Genomic DNA, 18,830 nt, shown 5'->3' with positions numbered 1-18,830 from the left:
TCGTTCGCTGCCACGCTAATTTGCATGTTTCGCGGCTGGGCTTTTGTCTTTGCCTTTGTCCTTCTCCAAAATGCTCAAAACTGCTCCGTAATTGCGTTTATCTTTTGATGGCTAAATCCTAGAAGACGAAAGTCTGGGACCCATCACTTCCGGTCGCTAAGCTGCCATAAACATGCCCAGTAACGCGTGTTAATTACACCAGTTTACAAAAAAAAATTGATGAAATACGCACTTCAGGAAACCTTTGTTTTCCGGTAGGATACATCTCCCTGATTAAGAAAAGGGCATTTAAAATTTTTTCTATGGTACCAATTTTTTTTAAAGTGTAAAAAACGTTTTTCGCACTTTTTTATTTTCTAACTCGAGTTGTGACAAACCGAATTCGGTCATTAAAGACTCATTTTACAGGTAATGGAATGCCCTTTAACTTTCTTATACACATCATTGAGTTCCATTCATTAGTTTAGAAGCTACACTTCGTCAAAGTTGAAAAAGTTGGAAAAAATGCAAAAACGCTGGCATAAATTGCATCTTTAAAAATACACGCCTAAAAACCGAAATTAGTTTTATGTTGTTTTCTTAAAGGCTGAACTTTAACGGAGAATATAAGCCATTGATCACGACAATCCGTTGGTAAATCGATTTTTTACAGATTTTTAAACGTATATACCCAAGTTCAGTGCTCGGGAGCAGCGGCCGTTAAACATTATTTTAAATTTTCAGTGTTGAGGAACGTAAGAATTTGGTGCAAGTTGTAGTGCATAACGTCAGTTTCCTGGGTATTTCCTTGCTAAAAATATATGAAAATGATTTCCTTGTAACTGCAATCGCATACTTTTTAGCTTGCCAAGCACTAATAGCAAAGAAACTGACGTTATGCATAACTACTTGCACCAAAATCTTACGTTCCTCAACACTGAAAATTTAAAATAATGTTTAACGGCCGCTGCTCCCGAGCACTGAACTTGGGTATATACGTTTAAAAATCTGTAAAAAATCGATTTACCAACGGATTGTCGTGATCAATGGCTTATATTCTCCGTTAAAGTTCAGCCTTTAAGAAAACAACATAAAACTAATTTCGGTTTTTAGGCGTGTATTTTTAAAGATGCAATTTATGCCAGCGTTTTTGCATTTTTTCCAACTTTTTCAACTTTGACGGAGTGTAGCTTCTAAACTAATGAATGGAACTCAATGATGTGTATAAGAAAGTTAAAGGGCATTCCATTACCTGTAAAATGAGTCTTTAATGACCGAATTCGGTTTGTCACAACTCGAGTTAGAAAATAAAAAAGTGCGAAAAACGTTTTTTACACTTTAAAAAAAATTGGTACCATAGAAAAAATTTTAAATGCCCTTTTCTTAATCAGGGAGATGTATCCTACCGGAAAACAAAGGTTTCCTGAAGTGCGTATTTCATCAATTTTTTTTTGTAAACTGGTGTTATTTAATAATATTAAGGGATTACAAGCCATGAGCCCGAACCGCCATTTGCCATTTTGCCTGATTGATGGGCCAACATTTACCCCTCCTATTCGTCATTTGGCCATTTCCCCATAGAGCAAAGATTTACCATCGATGGGGCTGTCAAACGGCCAAGGCTGTTGACTTGTTTGGCCAACGGAAAAGGTGTTTTGTTTATATCCACGCCAGGATAAAAGGCATCCCGGCAAGGACTTCGTCGTTCTGAGAGCAGCGCTTGTCGCTCGCAAGTAATTTGAATAATTTTCTGAAGAAGTGCAAAATTTGCATATGAAATCTGCAATCTCGCATGCTGAAAAGGGGGTGGCCGGAGTTTTTCCACACATTTGCAGCGGCAGCTGCATTGACTCAGACGCATTCAGGCAGCAGGAAGTTCGTTCTGCTCCTGATTCCGGTCCTTCGGTGGTGCAGATAAAGAAAAACAATAAAAGAGTTTTTTAATCAGTGCTTTTCAGGCCAATACAAAAAAAATCATTTTAACGCTGTAAAAGGCATTTCTAATATTTTTAAATCCTGCGTTTGAAAATTTCTTTATTCTTTAACCAAGAACACAAATATATCTCTATTGTTATAAAATCTTATAACAAATATAAAATACTAATTCAAGACATTTTAACAATAAGTTCTTCTATTGTTTCCGAAAATATTGTAATTAAAAAATGAGGTAAAAATTAAAAAAACAACATTTTATTGGTTCTTTAATTAAATGATGTTTAAAGGTAGATTGTAATAAAATATTTATATTATTCAGCAATTTTATTTTTAACACCATATCAATAGTAATAGTATTTTAAAGATATGTATTTGCCATAATATCATGTTAATATGTTCAGATTTTGTCTTGTTTCATTTTTTTTTTTAAGTTGAACAATGCAGTTTTAAAAACAACATTTTATGGGCTATTTTAATAAATTAAGTTAAGAAGTAGGTTGTATTAATATAATAATATTAATTTGTACTTTTTTATTCTTAAGAGCATATTAATATTAGAAAGTATTTATCATTGTGCGGTTATGCTCCTCTACTTGTTCTAAATTAAATTTTTTAAAGTATTATTTTAAAATCGGAGTTCGCCATAACACTACCCATCATTTTTTCCCAGTGTCGTAGGGATTTGGCGGGCAGGCGGAGGCGAGAAGATGCTTTTAACTTGTCTATGCAAATGCAAATGTTTGTACGCAATCGAGGAATAAACAAATGTGCTCTCTGTGAAAATGTGTGCATGTGCGTTTGCCCTTGTCGAGTTGTTGTTGCTGGATTCGGAAAAAAGTTGCTGTGAGAAAACCCGATGTGAGTTATGGGCGGAAGAAAATTAAGAAAACTTCTTATAATTGATGTCATGCATTTTTAATCTCATTCCAGGCGGCCTGCCATTTGCATTTTCCTATTTTACGTTTTGTTTCGTTTCGGTTCGCAGCACAAAATTTATGAACATATATTAGAACACTTGCTGGGGGACAGGATAACACTTAAGCTCTCAATTAAAACACTTTGCCGGGTGCTCAACTGGCTTTAGTTGGGCAGTTCTCAAATGTAAACACTCGCATTATGGCTTTCTTCACAATTTTAATTACTTCTCGCAGACAGAATTCCTTAATTTGGTGCTCTTCACACATCCTGAACGTGGGCGAAATATTAAAAACGGTCTTTACACATGCAAAATGCAATAAATGAGAGGAGAATGCACTGTGCCAGGCATCAAGTACCAAAGGTCGGGCTGCCAGGCTGCCAGGCGGCCAGGATACTGGGCTGCCAGGACACCCCGGATATCCTCGTGTGCCCCTATAAAATATAGGTACGTGTGCCAGGGGAGCTCGCACAATTTAAGCTCTGAGTATTTAATTTGAAAGTTTGCTTAACAACTTTTTAAATACCTAATGTGCCAAACTGGTAGACAAGTATTTCATGTGCCACATTTTTGACAAACATTTTTTAGTTGGCAAAATGCGTAAGGGGAGCGCTAACAAGGATCACACAAATATTTGGATTGACGAAGGAAAGTTAATATTAAATAAAAGATTTTTAGGGGAAAAGGTAAACGAAGTTCTGCTTATACTACTTATGGATGTAAAATATATAGAGGGTTAATCAAAACTTTTGACTTATAAGTTATAAGAATACTTTGGATTTTTCCCAGGATGAGTTTTTGTAAAAAAAAAACGTAATTGAATAAGAGCTAAAAATTAAGTAAACATTTATTTTGCATTATAGGATGTCAATAGATCCTAATTAATAAATTTGACTAGTTTTTTATTTATTATAAAATATAATATGGAATAAAGAACTATTTTGAATGAATCTATATGAAATATGGTTAATTGTGATTAGTATTAGTAGCAGTATTTTGTTAAAATTTTCTGAACCGCTCCTGGTAAAAACTGTTCTACCATACACAGGACGTAAACCGTATAACACTCCAGCGTCTGCGCGTAGGTGGCCAAGAATTTTGGCGCCAAGCGAACAGCTGGCCAAAATGCCGGGCTTTGGACCCCTTTCCGAGGGCCGAAATGCTCTTCCGAAGGAGCGGCCCGCAAAAGTGTGCTACGATGTCCTGGCAGTTGCAACAAATGTCCGTGTGTGTGTGTGTGTGAGTATCTGTGTGTGTGGGTCGGCTGCTGCTGCCTCCCAGCGAACCGTCAATGGTAGCTTCTTGCAGGCAGAGCTGCCATCATCGTCCTCGTGTGTTATCCTGCCAGCTCGTCACTCCACTGCGGCCGAAGCGAAGTCCTGGCCCGAGCTGGGTCCTCGTCACTCCCGTGCTGTGAGCCTTCGTGGCAGGTCCTGGCCGCGCGTTTTCCTCCGATTTCGGCCGCCTTCAGTCGCTTTCAGTGGCGTTCTGGTCGCGCTGCTCTTTGGTCCGCCAATTACCAAAAATCGAGGCATTTTTGTGAATGAATTTCGCGAGCGAACTAAGCGAGTGAATGAATGAACAAGGTGTCGAACGCGTTTACGGAGTGATTAAATTAAAAAGTGAAAAATAAAATTACTTCAATACAATAAAATGGTACACAATAATTTAAAAATCTATAATATTTTTGGAGTGATCAGAATGTGTTAGAAAACAAATATGCTTTGGGATTTGAAAGACTTGCAATTTTTTTAATAGCCCTTTTCAATGTCAAAAATTTTTGTTTTTAAAATTTTGGACTTTCATTTTTAAAGCTCACTACATTTATGAGCTTGGGCTAATTTTCACAAAGGATAAGCTACTTGACAATATTTAATAAAATTATCAGGAAATTGTATTTTAAATATTTTTTAATATTTTAAGGCTAATAAATATATGTTATTTTCGCTGTAATGCTCAGTAGCATATTTGAGTATAAAGTAATTAGAAAAAATAAAATTCGGTGTTAGATATTCAAATCTTTAAATAAAGTTGGCAGCTACTACTCGACTTTCTTCTTGAAAGTCACCGTTCTTATGTGAAATCAAAAGTAATTCCCTACATTTTAATAACATTTACCAATAAACCAAAAATTAAATAAAAGATAAATATTTAATATTAAATTTCAGTACTTAAAGAGGGATAAACAAATATTGAAAGCAAAAAATTGAAACACTTTTTAAGAAAGATATTTAAAAGCTAATGGCCGACCGGAATCTGTCAAATGGAATCAGCTGCAGTAAACGAGTTAACGGAATGCAGTCCCCCATTTCAGGAACGGCTTGTGCGGTTGTATACTTGGTGCCGTTTTGCGACCATACCGCCTTCGTTAAGTGATTAATCATGCTCGTATATTTTCCAAGTGAAATTCAATTTGGACCGCAACGTCAGTGAAGAGCCACAACAGCCGTCCAGGCGACAGCAAAATATAAGAAATAAAAAATAGAGCCCCGGAAAATTCGAAGGACATTCGCGCGGAGAAATTGTGGCTTCGATACAGAGGATACAGAGGAGGCGGCAGGAGGAACTGCATCCGTCGGTGAGTTGAGTTTGGGCCATCATCACTGTAAATTCTTGGCAACTGAGTTGCAGCTCTAAAGCCAAAGGAGTTTAAACGGCAGGACGAATCCCATTGGGTTGGCAATCCAATAAACTGGGCTTAAATCGAAGCAGGTTGGGGTAAAAACTTCCTCAAATATTCCCTTTATTCTCTCTCTTTATTTGTGCTGGACAAATTAGTTGTCCTTTTTCGGACATTACAAACAAGCCGCAATATCAAAAACACACAGCCCCACACAAGGATATGAAAACAGGACCTTTTTCTCAGCGGGAAATAATTTCAGCCTCGAGCGATATTCTTTTTAGTTTGGTAATTTAAATGTAAAGCAGGGGGGAAATCAGGGCCAAACATTTAGGTTAATCATACGCCATGTCTACCCGAGGCAGCAGAGCCTCAAGCAGTCCGCCTGCTTTGCATAAATTAGTAAGTTTTTACTTTGGTGTTCTTATTTTCTTGGGGGAGCCAGAGCAAAAGCAAGGGAAAATAATCAGGATATAAGAGGCATCCGAGTGCTAGTTGTCCTGGCTGCTCCTGCCATATAAATCAATTTTAATTTAATCGCTTTATCGCTCCAATAAATCATGCCGCTTATGAGGATGCGGATGCTAATGCCGCCGTAGCCCCGTTTGTTGTTAACAATAAAGCGGAGAGGTGCTGACAAAACAAAATTTAAATATCAAGTTGAGCCGGCGCCAAAGACGACGGCTGATGATGGTGACAACGGGAAACAAAGGAAAAAACTTTCTTCATTAAAATTTTTAATGACTTTCCCTCTATTTGCGCAAGGTAATGAAAGTCAACAGCGTCACTATGTCGCTGTGTACATAAATATTTAACAGAATTCGCTTCTTTTTTGGCCGATGCAAATTCTATTCCGAAGAGTCTTTTGTTTTTTTTTCCCTATTTTTTTGTATGCGCCCGACTATTTGCGTAATTTAATACCCAGCTCTCGGGTTTTGCCATAGTTCGAGTTTGTTTTGATTGCCCTTCTGCCGATTGGCTTTTTTTTTAGCTCCGGCATTTAATTACATTACGGTCGATTAAGGCGCAACAAAACCATAACACATGTATCGCAAATGCCACATCACAAAAAGTCGAGCACATCCTGACATAAAAGTGAATTCCACTGAACTAAAGCAGACATCCTGGTTAATTAAGCGGCTCATTCTTGTGCAAATTCCACAGGCCTTTGTTTTACTATTGATTTTATAATTAAGACGAATTCCAGGCAATTAAAACAATTTTCCCGTCCCACGACGACCTAGCCCAATATCCCATGACCTGTCTCATAGCCGGGGTCTTAGCCGTAGCACCTGAAGGTCCTGTCTTCACACTAATAGATTAGCAATTAAATGCCACACGCCATTAACGGGTAATAATACGCCGAGCTCGAAGGATTCGCTTTCTCAGGCAATCTGTGAGGCATTATACTGTGTGTGTGCTGTTGTTTATGACACGCCCCCTGCCGAGTACCGCCCCCTGGTATATCTGTATCTACATTACGCATAATGACAATAACGCCCAGCCACCCCCACTACACACACACACACGCATTTAGCCATGTTGAAGTTGATAGCTCGCTAAACTATTTATTTGCATATAAATATTTCAGCGAGGAGCACAGGAGACCAGATCCAAACACAGTTGTTTGTGCACAGCTGCGGTCAAATTAATAGCAATCTGCAGCTAAATGTTGGCATATTGCATTCTGCAAGACAATTTGATAATGGTTTTATGGATCAATATATTTATTTCGCAAATATTTGCTCATTAACATTTTGAGGTGGATAAGCAACTGAATAAACTGTTCTTTATTTGAGCTGAAATCACAGATGTATTGTATTTGCCAGCTTAAAAAGCCAATATATTTGTGAAATGAATTCAGATTTTGGTATATTCAAATTAATAACACTATGGATTTGTAGATATTTTTATTTTTGGCAAATATTTGCTAACACACAATTGGAGGGGGATTTGAAATTGGCTTATTTGAGAAATAATCGCAGATATTTTGTACTCGCCAGCTTAAAAAGTCAATGTATTAATAAAATTTATAAAAAAAATTGTATATTTCAAATTAATAATTCTTTAAAATTAAAATACATGAAAATTTATGGTGGTTTTATAGATGATTTTAGTTATATTTGACAAATATTTACTCATAAACATTATGATGTGGATAAGAAATGGTAGGAACTTATTTTAGCCAATTAAAAATTATATTCTTAGTGAAATTAAAAAATGCTAACATTTTAAAATAAAAGTAATCTTTTATCTCAGCATTTACTTTTAAGCAGTTCTATAATCTGTACCGCTACAGTGGAAACCTTCGTGCATGTAAGGGCACTTGTGTGTTGGCAGAGGGAAATGGAAAATCCTCTTTCCCCATTTTCCCCAAGAACACTCACCCAGGTACTTGTACCTCCGCTAGTTCCAGTCGACTTTTCTCCTCTTTGTAATTGAAATAGTTTGTGAATTGGATATTTATGCGAGAGCATGTGTGTTGTAGGCTAAAAATGCTTTCGATAACACAAAGGGAAATCCATTTGCCACAGCGGAAATGTTTACCCACACTCACAAGCACTCGGTATTGAACTTACCAAGTCTGGTAAATTCTGATATCCTTACGAGCACATGGATGAACTTCTCCAGCTGCAACTTAATTGAATTCTCCGTAACGCAATTAAAATGTAGTGAAAATAGAGTTAAGCCCTTAAGTTTTACAAAGTATTTTGCTGAATTTTAACTTGGTCAGTGTGGGGCCGAAATTCGGTTGGCGCTTAAAGCTTAAATAATTATCTTAGTGGTCTTATTTATTACAAAAAAGGGGCAGCTCAAATTTAAGCTGATTTAAGACAATAAAATGAGTGTTCAAGAGCAAACTTCTTTGGTTACTTATTTACTTTTCGATAAACGTACTTGAAGAAAGTGGTTTGCTGAAAAAGTTAAGACTGTCAATATATTTCAGGGAAATACAATTTTTTAAAAGTGCTTTCCTTTAGAAGTTCTATCTTAAGTTGTAGGGAAATTCGTGTTATAGAATTTACACTGTAGCATTAAGAAACACCTGAAGTGATACCCCTCAATCACTGTGGATACTTTTGGTGCGTCAAATGCAAAAAGCATTGCGATTTATTTGTGCCGCATTCCTTGATTGTTTCGCTTTTACTTGGCCACCACCACACATGCAAACAATGACACAGGACAAAGGACAAAGGACAACATTGTATGCACAGCACAACACAACGCAACACTCAGCAACACAAACACGGCACAAACACAGACAAATCCGCTTTCAGTTTTGTTTGCTTAGTGTCGGCGAAACCAAAAATCCCCGATAAACGTCGACGGAATGTCAGGTGGTATAATTTGGCATTTGCGGAGGAAGGTGGAAATATGGATGGGGGAATGGGTGTTACATTTATGTAGATTTACGCTTTACTGACATTGACAGCAGTCAACATTTTTGGGGCTACGCATCGGCGGATCCTTTGCCATATTTAAGTACTTACATCATGTGCATTACATTTTATGGCTGTGTGGGTAATAAACCAGCAAGTGCAATTACCACAAGAGCAACAACGCAAGCGGCAAGCGGCAATTTGCAACATTGTTTTTAAGGGGGGTGGTTTGGGGGTGGGGGCACTTAAATAGTTTAACACATTAGCGGCACTCCAAAGTAGACTGGCCACCAAAATAGAGGCAACGCAACCATTTTCAAGGCCGTGGTTTACTTTTAAAGGATTTTTAAAATTAAATTCGCCTAAATTTTTGTATATCTTTTACGATTGTTCTCGATTTCTTTAGTTTAAACCATTTGCTAACACTATTCCAGCAAACAAGTCTCAACAAGTTCGGCTAGAATTTTATTTAAAGATGATTCTGTACAATCATTGAATGATCGTTAAACTTTTAAAAATGAAACTCGTTAAAATATATAAATGAAATCAAATAATTGCATTGAAATGGGAATTTCTTTAATTATATTTGGTTTGGTATCTATCGAAATTTCTTTCATTCATGTTCAACGGATATCAGTTAGTTGAATTGGTTAAATATGGAAAATGAAGTTAGCTAAAATGGGATGATGGCTTAAAAGGTGTTGAAATTTGGAATATATCAACTGTCATATTAACCAATGAAGTATGTTAATTATTTATGCAAACATTGATCATAGATAATTCCCCATAAGGACTTTATTAAAGTGAATGGCCCAATTAGGCGTGGCTTTAAGGTCCCTCTGAACCGAATGTGGAATCCCTTACATGGCTCACATATGTATGAATGCTGTTAGCAACGCCCCTGAAACCATGCAATGCCAAACATTCGAAAAGTTTTGCACTGCCCGCAGCACATTAATCTTGAGCTTGTTTGGATATTTCACTTGCACACACGCGCATACACACACATCCGGTGGTGACCCCGCCCCGTGCGTGAGTATTTGGATTCGCAAAGGTCACCGCTTTTTTTGTACGCTTTGTTGGCTTGGCGACTTGGCCGCCCGTCTCAATGGCGGCGCACTTGTAACACTAATGAAAATTCCAAATTCCAATGAGCTGTCAGCCGCCGCACAGCGACGTCAGCGTCAATGTCCTTGGCACACTGCCAGTAAATTGGGTCCGAGTGGTCATAATTTCAGATGCACCACGCCCCGTAAACGACCGCCCCCTTTTTGGGCCGGAGAAAATGTAACAGAATGCAACGAACTTGAAATTCCACACAAAATCTACAAAATGCTACTGACGCCTGTTTGTTCAATCAGTACAGTGGGAGAAAGGGTGTGTCCTTTCAATGTTTTCTTAAAAAAATTAAAAAGGTCGTGAATGTTAATATTTTTGGGTGCATTATGTACATAGGATATTAAATTCGAAACAGAGTATGTTATTTCTCAATTTTTTATAAATATTATATTTAAAGTATGTACTCTTGTTATATTATACGAAGTCAATTTAAAACAGTCTTTCAAATCAATACTTTTATGTAAAGTACGCAACCAGGTTCATAAAATTCTATATATATTATTTTTAAATTTTTAATATCACTCCCCTATTAAAAACATGTTTTCTATGAAAACATTTAAGATTACCTATAAAATATTTGAGTCCCAAGAATGATAACTTTTCACTTAATTTATATTCGTTCTTCTAAATATATTGATAAAATGAATGTTTGTAAATATCTTGAAATATCTTCATGGCAGAATGAGTTTAAAGTGTAATTTTCTCTTTTGTTCGAGTGTGTGCTTAAAGTATTGTCTTGGATTGCAGTCGGTACACGAGTGTGTGTGTGCGTCTCCTAGGATGGTGTGTATCGATGTGAGTATCTGTGTGGGGACGTGAGTAAGCCTGTGATGGCACTTTACGAATTGCTTTGGCGTATGTGGGCTAAAGGGTCGTTTTGTTAATAACTTATGACAGGCTACCAGTTGGGGTCCGAGGCGAGGCTCACCTGGCCAAAAGAGTGTGTGTGAGGTGTTGTTGTTGTGGTCGCCTGACCAACCGGGGGATGATTAATGTAGCAGCTGGACGACTTGGGCACTTGGCCAAAAAGGATTGAGGCCTGGGAAATTGATGGGACGTCGGCCGTAGAGGCTTCAAAGTAAGCCAGGCAAAAATCAGGCATTTTCCGAAGAGATACAAGGGAATGTGATCCGGCAAATAATCGTATATCAGTGTGCTAATGAAGAACGAAGGCTAGCTGGTGTGTTTTCTTTCAAGCCTGAGTTCAATGGAATACCGGAGCTCTTTCAGCCATCAAATGGGTTTCCATTATTTTGCCGCCTCATTGGCAAACTCCCCAAGGACTCTGCTGTTCATTTTCATTCCGTACAGCCGACGAGAAGATCTACAAGTCCCCGTCATTTACTTAACTAATTCCCAACACGTGCTGTCACTTAGAATTGGCCGTTCTCTCCAATTTTCGGTGGCCCCCCAAAAAACTTTTGGTTTTCCACGAATTGCTGGAGCCCTGCAATTTTCAGGCGCGTCAGTTCAATTGGTCTAATTGACTTTTTCTTTTTGCCGTCTCTCGCAGAAACTTTTCGACGCCCACCCAACAGCAGAAGAATTAACGGGCAATAATCGATGGAGTGGCCTGTTTCTTGCCAATCCAATCCACCCACTCTCTATTCGGCGGTTTTTTTTTCTTTGCCCTGGAAATTATGCCACAAATTTGAAATGCCACATGGAAAAAGGCTCCTGGTGGTTGGGTGGTTTTTGGGTGATTCAGTGGATTTTGCCCGAGGGTGGGATGCTCGGCGACAACGAAATTAAACGAAAATCGTAATAAATTGCAAAAAATTTACGAAAATTGGCTCCGCTAGGGACGAAACACTTTACAACAGCCAGCGACGGGCAATGGAAACTTTCTGAATTGAAAAATTGAAAATAATGAATGGCACGCACACATACACAGTCCCAAATATACAGATTCAGCACGCACACACACAAAGGATCAGAGGCAGGGTGGCAAAAACACTGGAAGAAAATGTAAATAGCCAAAATATTTGAACTCAAATTTTTTAATGGTACCAAATATGTTTTCTTTACGATAAACCAAACAATTGTTCTTTGGAAGTATTTTAAAAATTAAATATTAAAATAAAATATTCCTATAATATAATCATATTTTTAATAATTCAAAGTAATATAATAATATTTTCAAATCACTCTATTGTTTAAATTTTTTAGGGCTTTTTAAGACGTATTTTCGAAATTGAAGTTCACAACAAAATATTCTTATATTACAATATTAAAAGGTTAAATTTGAGATACTATAAGTCTGTAAAGATTTGGCTTACTAATGTATCTTAGGATAGTTCATACCAAAATTGGCTTTTTATTTTTAACATATATTTTATATTTTTCTCGCTGTGTAAACTCAGATTCAGGCGGCCGCTAAGCGCAAAACGCTCAAAATTACAGCAACAAATAAAATTTGCAGTAAACTGCGTGCTTGACACGCCTCCCTCCCCCTGCCACGCCCCTCCCCCGCCCATTAGGCGCCGTGGGCGATGCGACAGATTTGAATGACAATTCGCCGGTGGCAGCCGTAGGATGATAGGATGAGATCCAGTCCCCCAGTTGGGCCCGGGCTTGGGCCTTTCCTCGGCGCCTGATGAGTGTGGATGAATGTAGACGCATGTTTTCCTGGGAGCATTACGAGGTGGAAAACCAGGGGGATTGGGTGGTAGCTTGGCAAAGTTGGGCCTCGTGGGCGCGAGCCACGCTCAGGTATTTAAATTCATTTTCATTTCATGCCAAGGATAGACATCTCGCATTTGGCCTCTTTACGCGAAAAGGGGCCAAGTGGAAGAGCGGGGAAAACGCGGGGAATCGCGCAAGGGGGCTTATGAAAATGATGTTCTCTTGCAAATTATTACACCAAAATTAAAATAATATTTCTCATGATTGCAAATAGCTCAGCCAAGCAGATTTTATTCCCCCCATCCCGGTTTTTGTTTTGTTTTTCTTGGCCGCACCGCCATAAATATATATACTTATTTATATTTCTAATTTTCACCTTTTTGTTTGGTTTTCGGCTCTCTCATCGTGTTGTGTTTTTTGTGCAGCGTTAGCTCAGTTGGATTTTAATGCCCAGACTTTTTGTGGGCCAGCTCTACCTTTTTTTTTTATTATTTTCGCCTTAATAAACTGCCTGAGTTGGCAGAAAAAGAGATGGCTAAGGAATATTGCCGGTGACTATGAGCAATTTTCATTTTATTTCGCCGCCGAACGAAATGAGAAATGCTGAAAAGCGTGGAGGGTGGGTTTTTTCGGGGGTCAGGTGACTTCGACGCTTCCCCTAACTAATTATCTCGAAATTAGTTTTTCGAAGCGCAGTCTCAAGATCCACCATACAGTATATATATAGTGTGTGCCATCCGCCAACTTCCTCGACTTCCGTGCCGCCAAGATTGCCATTTAATGTTAATTTTGCGACTTAATTAGCCATAAAATCGGTGCCCTGCCCTCACGAAGCGGGTGAAACTTAATCAGCTGCAGGAAAATGTGTGTTGCATGACTGCCAAGCGGATCTTAACCCACTTTGAAGTACTATTCCAGCATGCTAATGTGCAGTTGATTAGAATGTCACTCCAGAGTTGCCCACATGCACTGCTGTTCGGCCAAGATGCCCCGATTAAACTGGAAACTGGCACAAACACGATAAGCCACCAGGCCAAGAGATTTCCAGCAAAATGGCCAAGGCCTCCGGCTGTCTGGTGAAATAGTAAAATATGGTAAATCCGACCAAGTGCATTATGTGCCGACAGGACTTGCGTGCTCAGTGGCCGCAGCTAGAACCCCAGCATGACATTTATTGTGTAAATCATGTTGGTTAAAGTACACTAAAAATACAATATAAATATAGTGTTTTAAATTATTTACAAGAAAATAGTAAATGCAAGTACTATAAAAATTCTAGGTCATAAAATATTTATTATAAAATTAATTAACATGTATTAAACATCATTAAATTCGTTTGTATAACTATTATTGAATATTGCTAAATAATAAGAAGAAAAGTAAACATTGTTAGATTATAAATGTGAAAAAAAGTATAAGAAATAAGGTTTAAGAAATGTATTTGTTTTTCATTTTTTACTTTTGTATTTGGTATTATTTTTTTCATCTTATCCAGCAGTTTGAGTTACAATATTTGTAGTTACAGACCATATTTTTTCTCAGTACCCTGAAATAGTAAATTGATATACCAACGCACTCGCCCTCGCTGATATGGCTGGCAAATTATTCGTAGAAAATTGTTTTTTCCCGACAGCCAGCAAATCAAAATTGATACGAGCCCCCTAATAAAACTATAAGTGGCCGTTTTGCGTGGCCATTAGGAGCAGTCGATAAATGGTGATATTGGAGGGGCAAAAGAAAAGAGAAAGTGAAAGAAAAGTAATGTAGTCGCAGTCATTGTCTTTCTATATTCATCTGCCCCAGGCAACTCCTTGTGTCCTTTGTCTTTGTCGCTTTCGCCTTCGTCCTTATCTGCTTTCCAGCAGTCAATATTTCAGCTCGTCTTTGACAGGACCGCTGATGAATTCCCTTTCACTCATCCTTGGAGGCGTTGGCCACGCCCCCTAACGACGTGACTTTTGGCATCTTGTTATTATATCGAAATTATCCGGGCTGCAACTGAAATTGTTTCACAGTCACACGTGCCGAGGCCATTTGGGAGTTTTTCGAGGGACAGTGGGGAGCTGTGGAGCCAATTTGGATATTTTCCGGCCAATAATAAATGGAGAAATTGAATATAAAAAATTCTGGGAATTTATTAGCTATTTAAGCAATAGATTTTTAATAATCTGAAATATTGTACTTAAATGTTAAAATGATATTATATTATTATAAAGTCTTCTTTAAGAAATCTTAAGTATGACTTTCGTAAGATATATTTTCTTGATTTAAAATAAAATTAAAAACATTACAGAAATACTTTAGAATTATAGATGGTTAATATGGTTAATGTTTATTGATATGATAGGTAAAATATTGTCATTATTATATGATATTATAATAAAAAGAATTATATGAAAATACTTTTATTAGTTGGCTCTTTTAAAGTATTGTTAGCTTTTTCCCCATTTCATTAAAGAACTTGGGTCTAACTTGGGCCTTATCAACCAACACTGTTAGGAACCCCGATGCGGATTCGGTTTCATTATTGGAACTGGAAATTGGGGATGCGGTCGGCGTGTGCGGACGATTTGTAATTTGCTCATGTTTGCTCGAGGATCCGCTGACAGAGTTCTTTATGTTATTATCATATTAGGCAGCGCTGGCACATACATATCTCTTGCGGTCATGTGACTGGAATTCATTGCCGGCGCGAATCGCCCCCGAAAATTATGCAAAACCCATTAAGTTTTGGTAATCGGAAGGGATAATCCCAACGCCGGATTCCCATCCCCATTTCCCCTCAGTTCACCATTCATTCATGTGATGTGATACATTTTTAATTTATGGCCCCATGGCCTTTAGGAGAGCGATGCTTATCGAGCCGCCTCATTCGGCATGTGAAGAGCTGCGTCAAAGGGAAACTTTGGGCGCCGCTAATAAAACTCATGCCAACTCATCAAAAACTAACTTTAAATATGTCCTCTGGGTCCCAATGAAACGAGTTCGTGCGTGCGTCCTGAGACGATGAAATGAAAGTGAACCTATATCCTGGCAGTCACTGGAGCAGAAGTTGAGAGGGTTCCTATTTCCAGTTGGAGTTCGTTAGTTTTCCGCTTTTCCGGGGAAAAAAACCGGAAAGGCAAACAGAATACGAGAGCGGCGGAAAACTCACTGAAAGCCCGTAAACGTTTCATCTGCCGACTGCAACAAATTAATCATAATCCGTATGCGATGAACCCGAAAACTCAGGTCGTTCGGGGTGGGCCTTATGGGCGAGGTATTGATTTCGAATTATGCAAATATTTGGTCAAATGATTCGCTCATGTGTGCTCAGCTCACGAGATTTGGATTAGTTGGCGTTTTTTTTTTGCTCGGATGACGTCATGTTGGTTTTTAGCTGAATTCTTCACATTTCGCTTTACATTCCGCGGCTGACATGGTTGTCAGGACTGCCAGGACACTCCGTGTGTTCGCCGCATGTCCGCTGGGTAACTTGATTTGTCTGGAAAAAAAGGACGAAGGACGAGGGCGGAAGTCGGAAATCGCAGGGGGAAAACTTCAAGCGAAATTGGTCATCAGGGGGGCTTGTTTCGCAAATCGAAATAACTGGCATTTCAGCATGACATTTGAACTTAAAGGGAGATATGATATATACATAAATGATATATCATTTTGAAGCTACCTTTTTACATGGGTATTCTACTAAATATTTAATGAGAATTGCAAACATCTCTAAATTCTTAATAAAAAATGTAGCATAAATAATACACTTGCCGTCTGATTTTTCCCTGTGCACACACAGATCCCAGGTCCTGACCCACTTCCAATTTGTGACAATATTTAATTATTAATCACGACACACTGGGGAGCAAAGGGTGGCAGGATGCTGATGGCTCTGAACCGGAGGGGACCACATGTCGCATGAGCAATATGCCACTTAAAGTAATGCCCGATGCTCGATTGGCTCACTGACAGCAGGCAGACGTTGGCATAAGTAACATTGCTGCCTCCAGCCGATGTATCCTGAATGTCCTGAATGTTGCCGTTGTCATTCACCTTGTTGTTTGGCGAAGAGTTCGCTGTAGTTGTCGTATTTGTCCTTGCCGCTTGTCGTCCTGTCCAATCATTATTCATTGCGTGACAAGCGCGTTAAATGTGTCTCTGGCCCGGAGCATGTGTGAGTGCGCCGGAGTTGGCAATAACTTTTAACATGCCAAAGGTATTTCCGCAACAATAACAGCCGAGAAAGGAAGAGGATCCCACACTCGAAGAATCTCCAGGGCCTGGGCGATAAAATAAAGTCGATCGAAATTCGTTTGGTAGGCATTTTTCGTGGTCGTTGAGCACTAAAATGTTTAGTGAATTTATTAAAGTCCTGCCTAATTTTCATTCTTTTGTAAATTACAAATACATCAAGTGGTACTAATAAATTGATGAGTTAAATTCTTATAAGCATTCTGATTAATTAGCCGTATTTTGTGTAATACGTATACGTCTAGTGGTACTACTAACTACATTTTGAATTTAACACAATAAAATTAAAGTAAATAAAAATGGCTACAGGGATATTTCAATATTAAAGCTCAATAATATTTTAAACTTTAGTCAGATGGATAATAGTTATCCTGTAGTTGGGTATAATTCTCATGAAATGGCCCCGTTTTTATTGGTTTTTAAGTCATTTATATTTTTCCAGTGCAGAATGAAAAGGATAATTTTCGTGTTTTCCCTGCCGGCGCTTTTAGCTCGGGGTGCCAATCCTGAGGGCCAAAGTTTGGGCTGTCGATTCCGTCTCACGAGCTGTCTGTGCGAGCCGCAAATTAATGCCAGCCATTATCACGGAATCCACTTTCATGCCCACCAACCCGCCATCCTTATTCGTCCTTGATTGCCTCGAATAGCGAACAAAAAACTCTGTATATATATAGTATACTCTATGTATCCGAGAAACAATGGACTCCCCAGCCCGGTCTTTCGTTTGATTTCTGTTTGCCCCGACTAGATTCCTTGCGTGCCATGACACTCTGCCACCGGTGTAAATATTTGTGACATAATTAAGCAGCCCAGGCACCGAGGGGAACCGGGTTCTGGGTTCTGGGTTCTGGGTTCAGGGCTCTCCAGATATAGAAGGCATTATCAAATCGGGGGCCCACAAGTTGCAAAGCCGAAAATAAAGCAAACATCGGCGCTTTGAATGGCAGAGCGCTTTCGCCACGCGCGTGATTAAATTTCATTTGTGGACCCAACCAAAACGGAACCCAACTGACTCAATGAATCCTTAGTCCTTAACTCGCCGTATTTACCGTCGTTTTAGTGCCTCGCCTCGCTCGGGTTAGTCGGAAAAGCGGCGCTTTCCCCCACCGATTTTCCCCGTGCGTGTGTTTGACTTGGATTCGCATTAAGATTGTCAAAGATTTGGACGCCAGTGGGGAGCCACTCGAACGGTTCACTTTGTTTCGCTTGGTTTACCCACCTGACAAAAAAAGAAAAAGAAAACAAAAACCGAAAATCCCCGAAAACGCCAAAAAACGCTCGGGGAGCAATTTGGAAGATTTTAGGCGGCGATTTATCGCTCAGCTCCTGAGTGGGTGCCACCGATACTTTGGGACCCGAGATAGCAGTCTATCCAGCTCACCATCGAGTTAATTTGAATACGAGGGCTCCGCAAAAAGAAAAGGTTGTTCAATGTCACCGGGGCTTTGCTCGTCTATCCGCCATGCGATTCCAATTCAGCGATAGTGCAGGGAATTAATGGATGTTGGGATCCCAATACCAGTCTCAGTGCCACCTACATTATATGCACATGTCACTGCTCGACGGCCTCCTCTTATCGACATGATACAACAATGACAGCGGCACAAATAAATTCTGGCATTAGGCCTCTTTTCCGAGGGGGGCGTGGCACTCAAAGTCGGGCATATCACTTGACATCAGGGGAGTGCTTCATGGGGCCGTAAAAATGGTGTTGCCTACTTAGAGGGGCAGCTCTAGCAACAACAGGAACCTACCGGAAATACAGGCAAACTTCTTTTGTGTGGTCTGCTATCAGGTATATTCCAATTTGAAAATAAGCTGTTTAATAAGCCAAGAGTTAAAAAAAAAGTATTATTTTGATAGGGAATATTTAAATACTTAATAATAATGTATTCCAGTTCGGCAAAATTTAATACCTACATTTTTTTTATTAATTTCAGGTTTATATATTGATATGAAGAATATTTAAGTGTTTTCCAGTTCCAAGAAATGTAATACCTATATTTTTTATTTTAATTAA

At 38.8% G+C, this 18,830-nt stretch overlaps 1 protein-coding gene across 1 annotated transcript in view; it reads left to right on the top strand.

Moving 5' to 3' along the window:
* The first annotated feature begins 4,219 nt into the window (after positions 1-4,219).
* LOC119563057 (dopamine receptor 2) overlaps positions 4,220-18,830 on the top strand; it is a 32,139-nt gene continuing 17,528 nt past the window's right edge. Inside the window, exons 1-2 of the mRNA XM_037876271.1 lie at positions 4,220-4,486; positions 5,233-5,408. The gene's annotated coding sequence lies outside the window, so the exon portion shown is untranslated. The remainder of the gene's footprint in view (positions 4,487-5,232; positions 5,409-18,830) is intronic.

Source organism: Drosophila subpulchrella, chromosome 3R, assembly GCF_014743375.2.
Source record: "Drosophila subpulchrella strain 33 F10 #4 breed RU33 chromosome 3R, RU_Dsub_v1.1 Primary Assembly, whole genome shotgun sequence".
In the NCBI taxonomy this organism is placed as follows: Eukaryota; Metazoa; Arthropoda; class Insecta; order Diptera; family Drosophilidae; genus Drosophila; species Drosophila subpulchrella.
The sequence above is the reverse complement of the archived record's forward strand: the minus strand, read 5'-3'. Positions and strand labels throughout refer to the sequence as shown.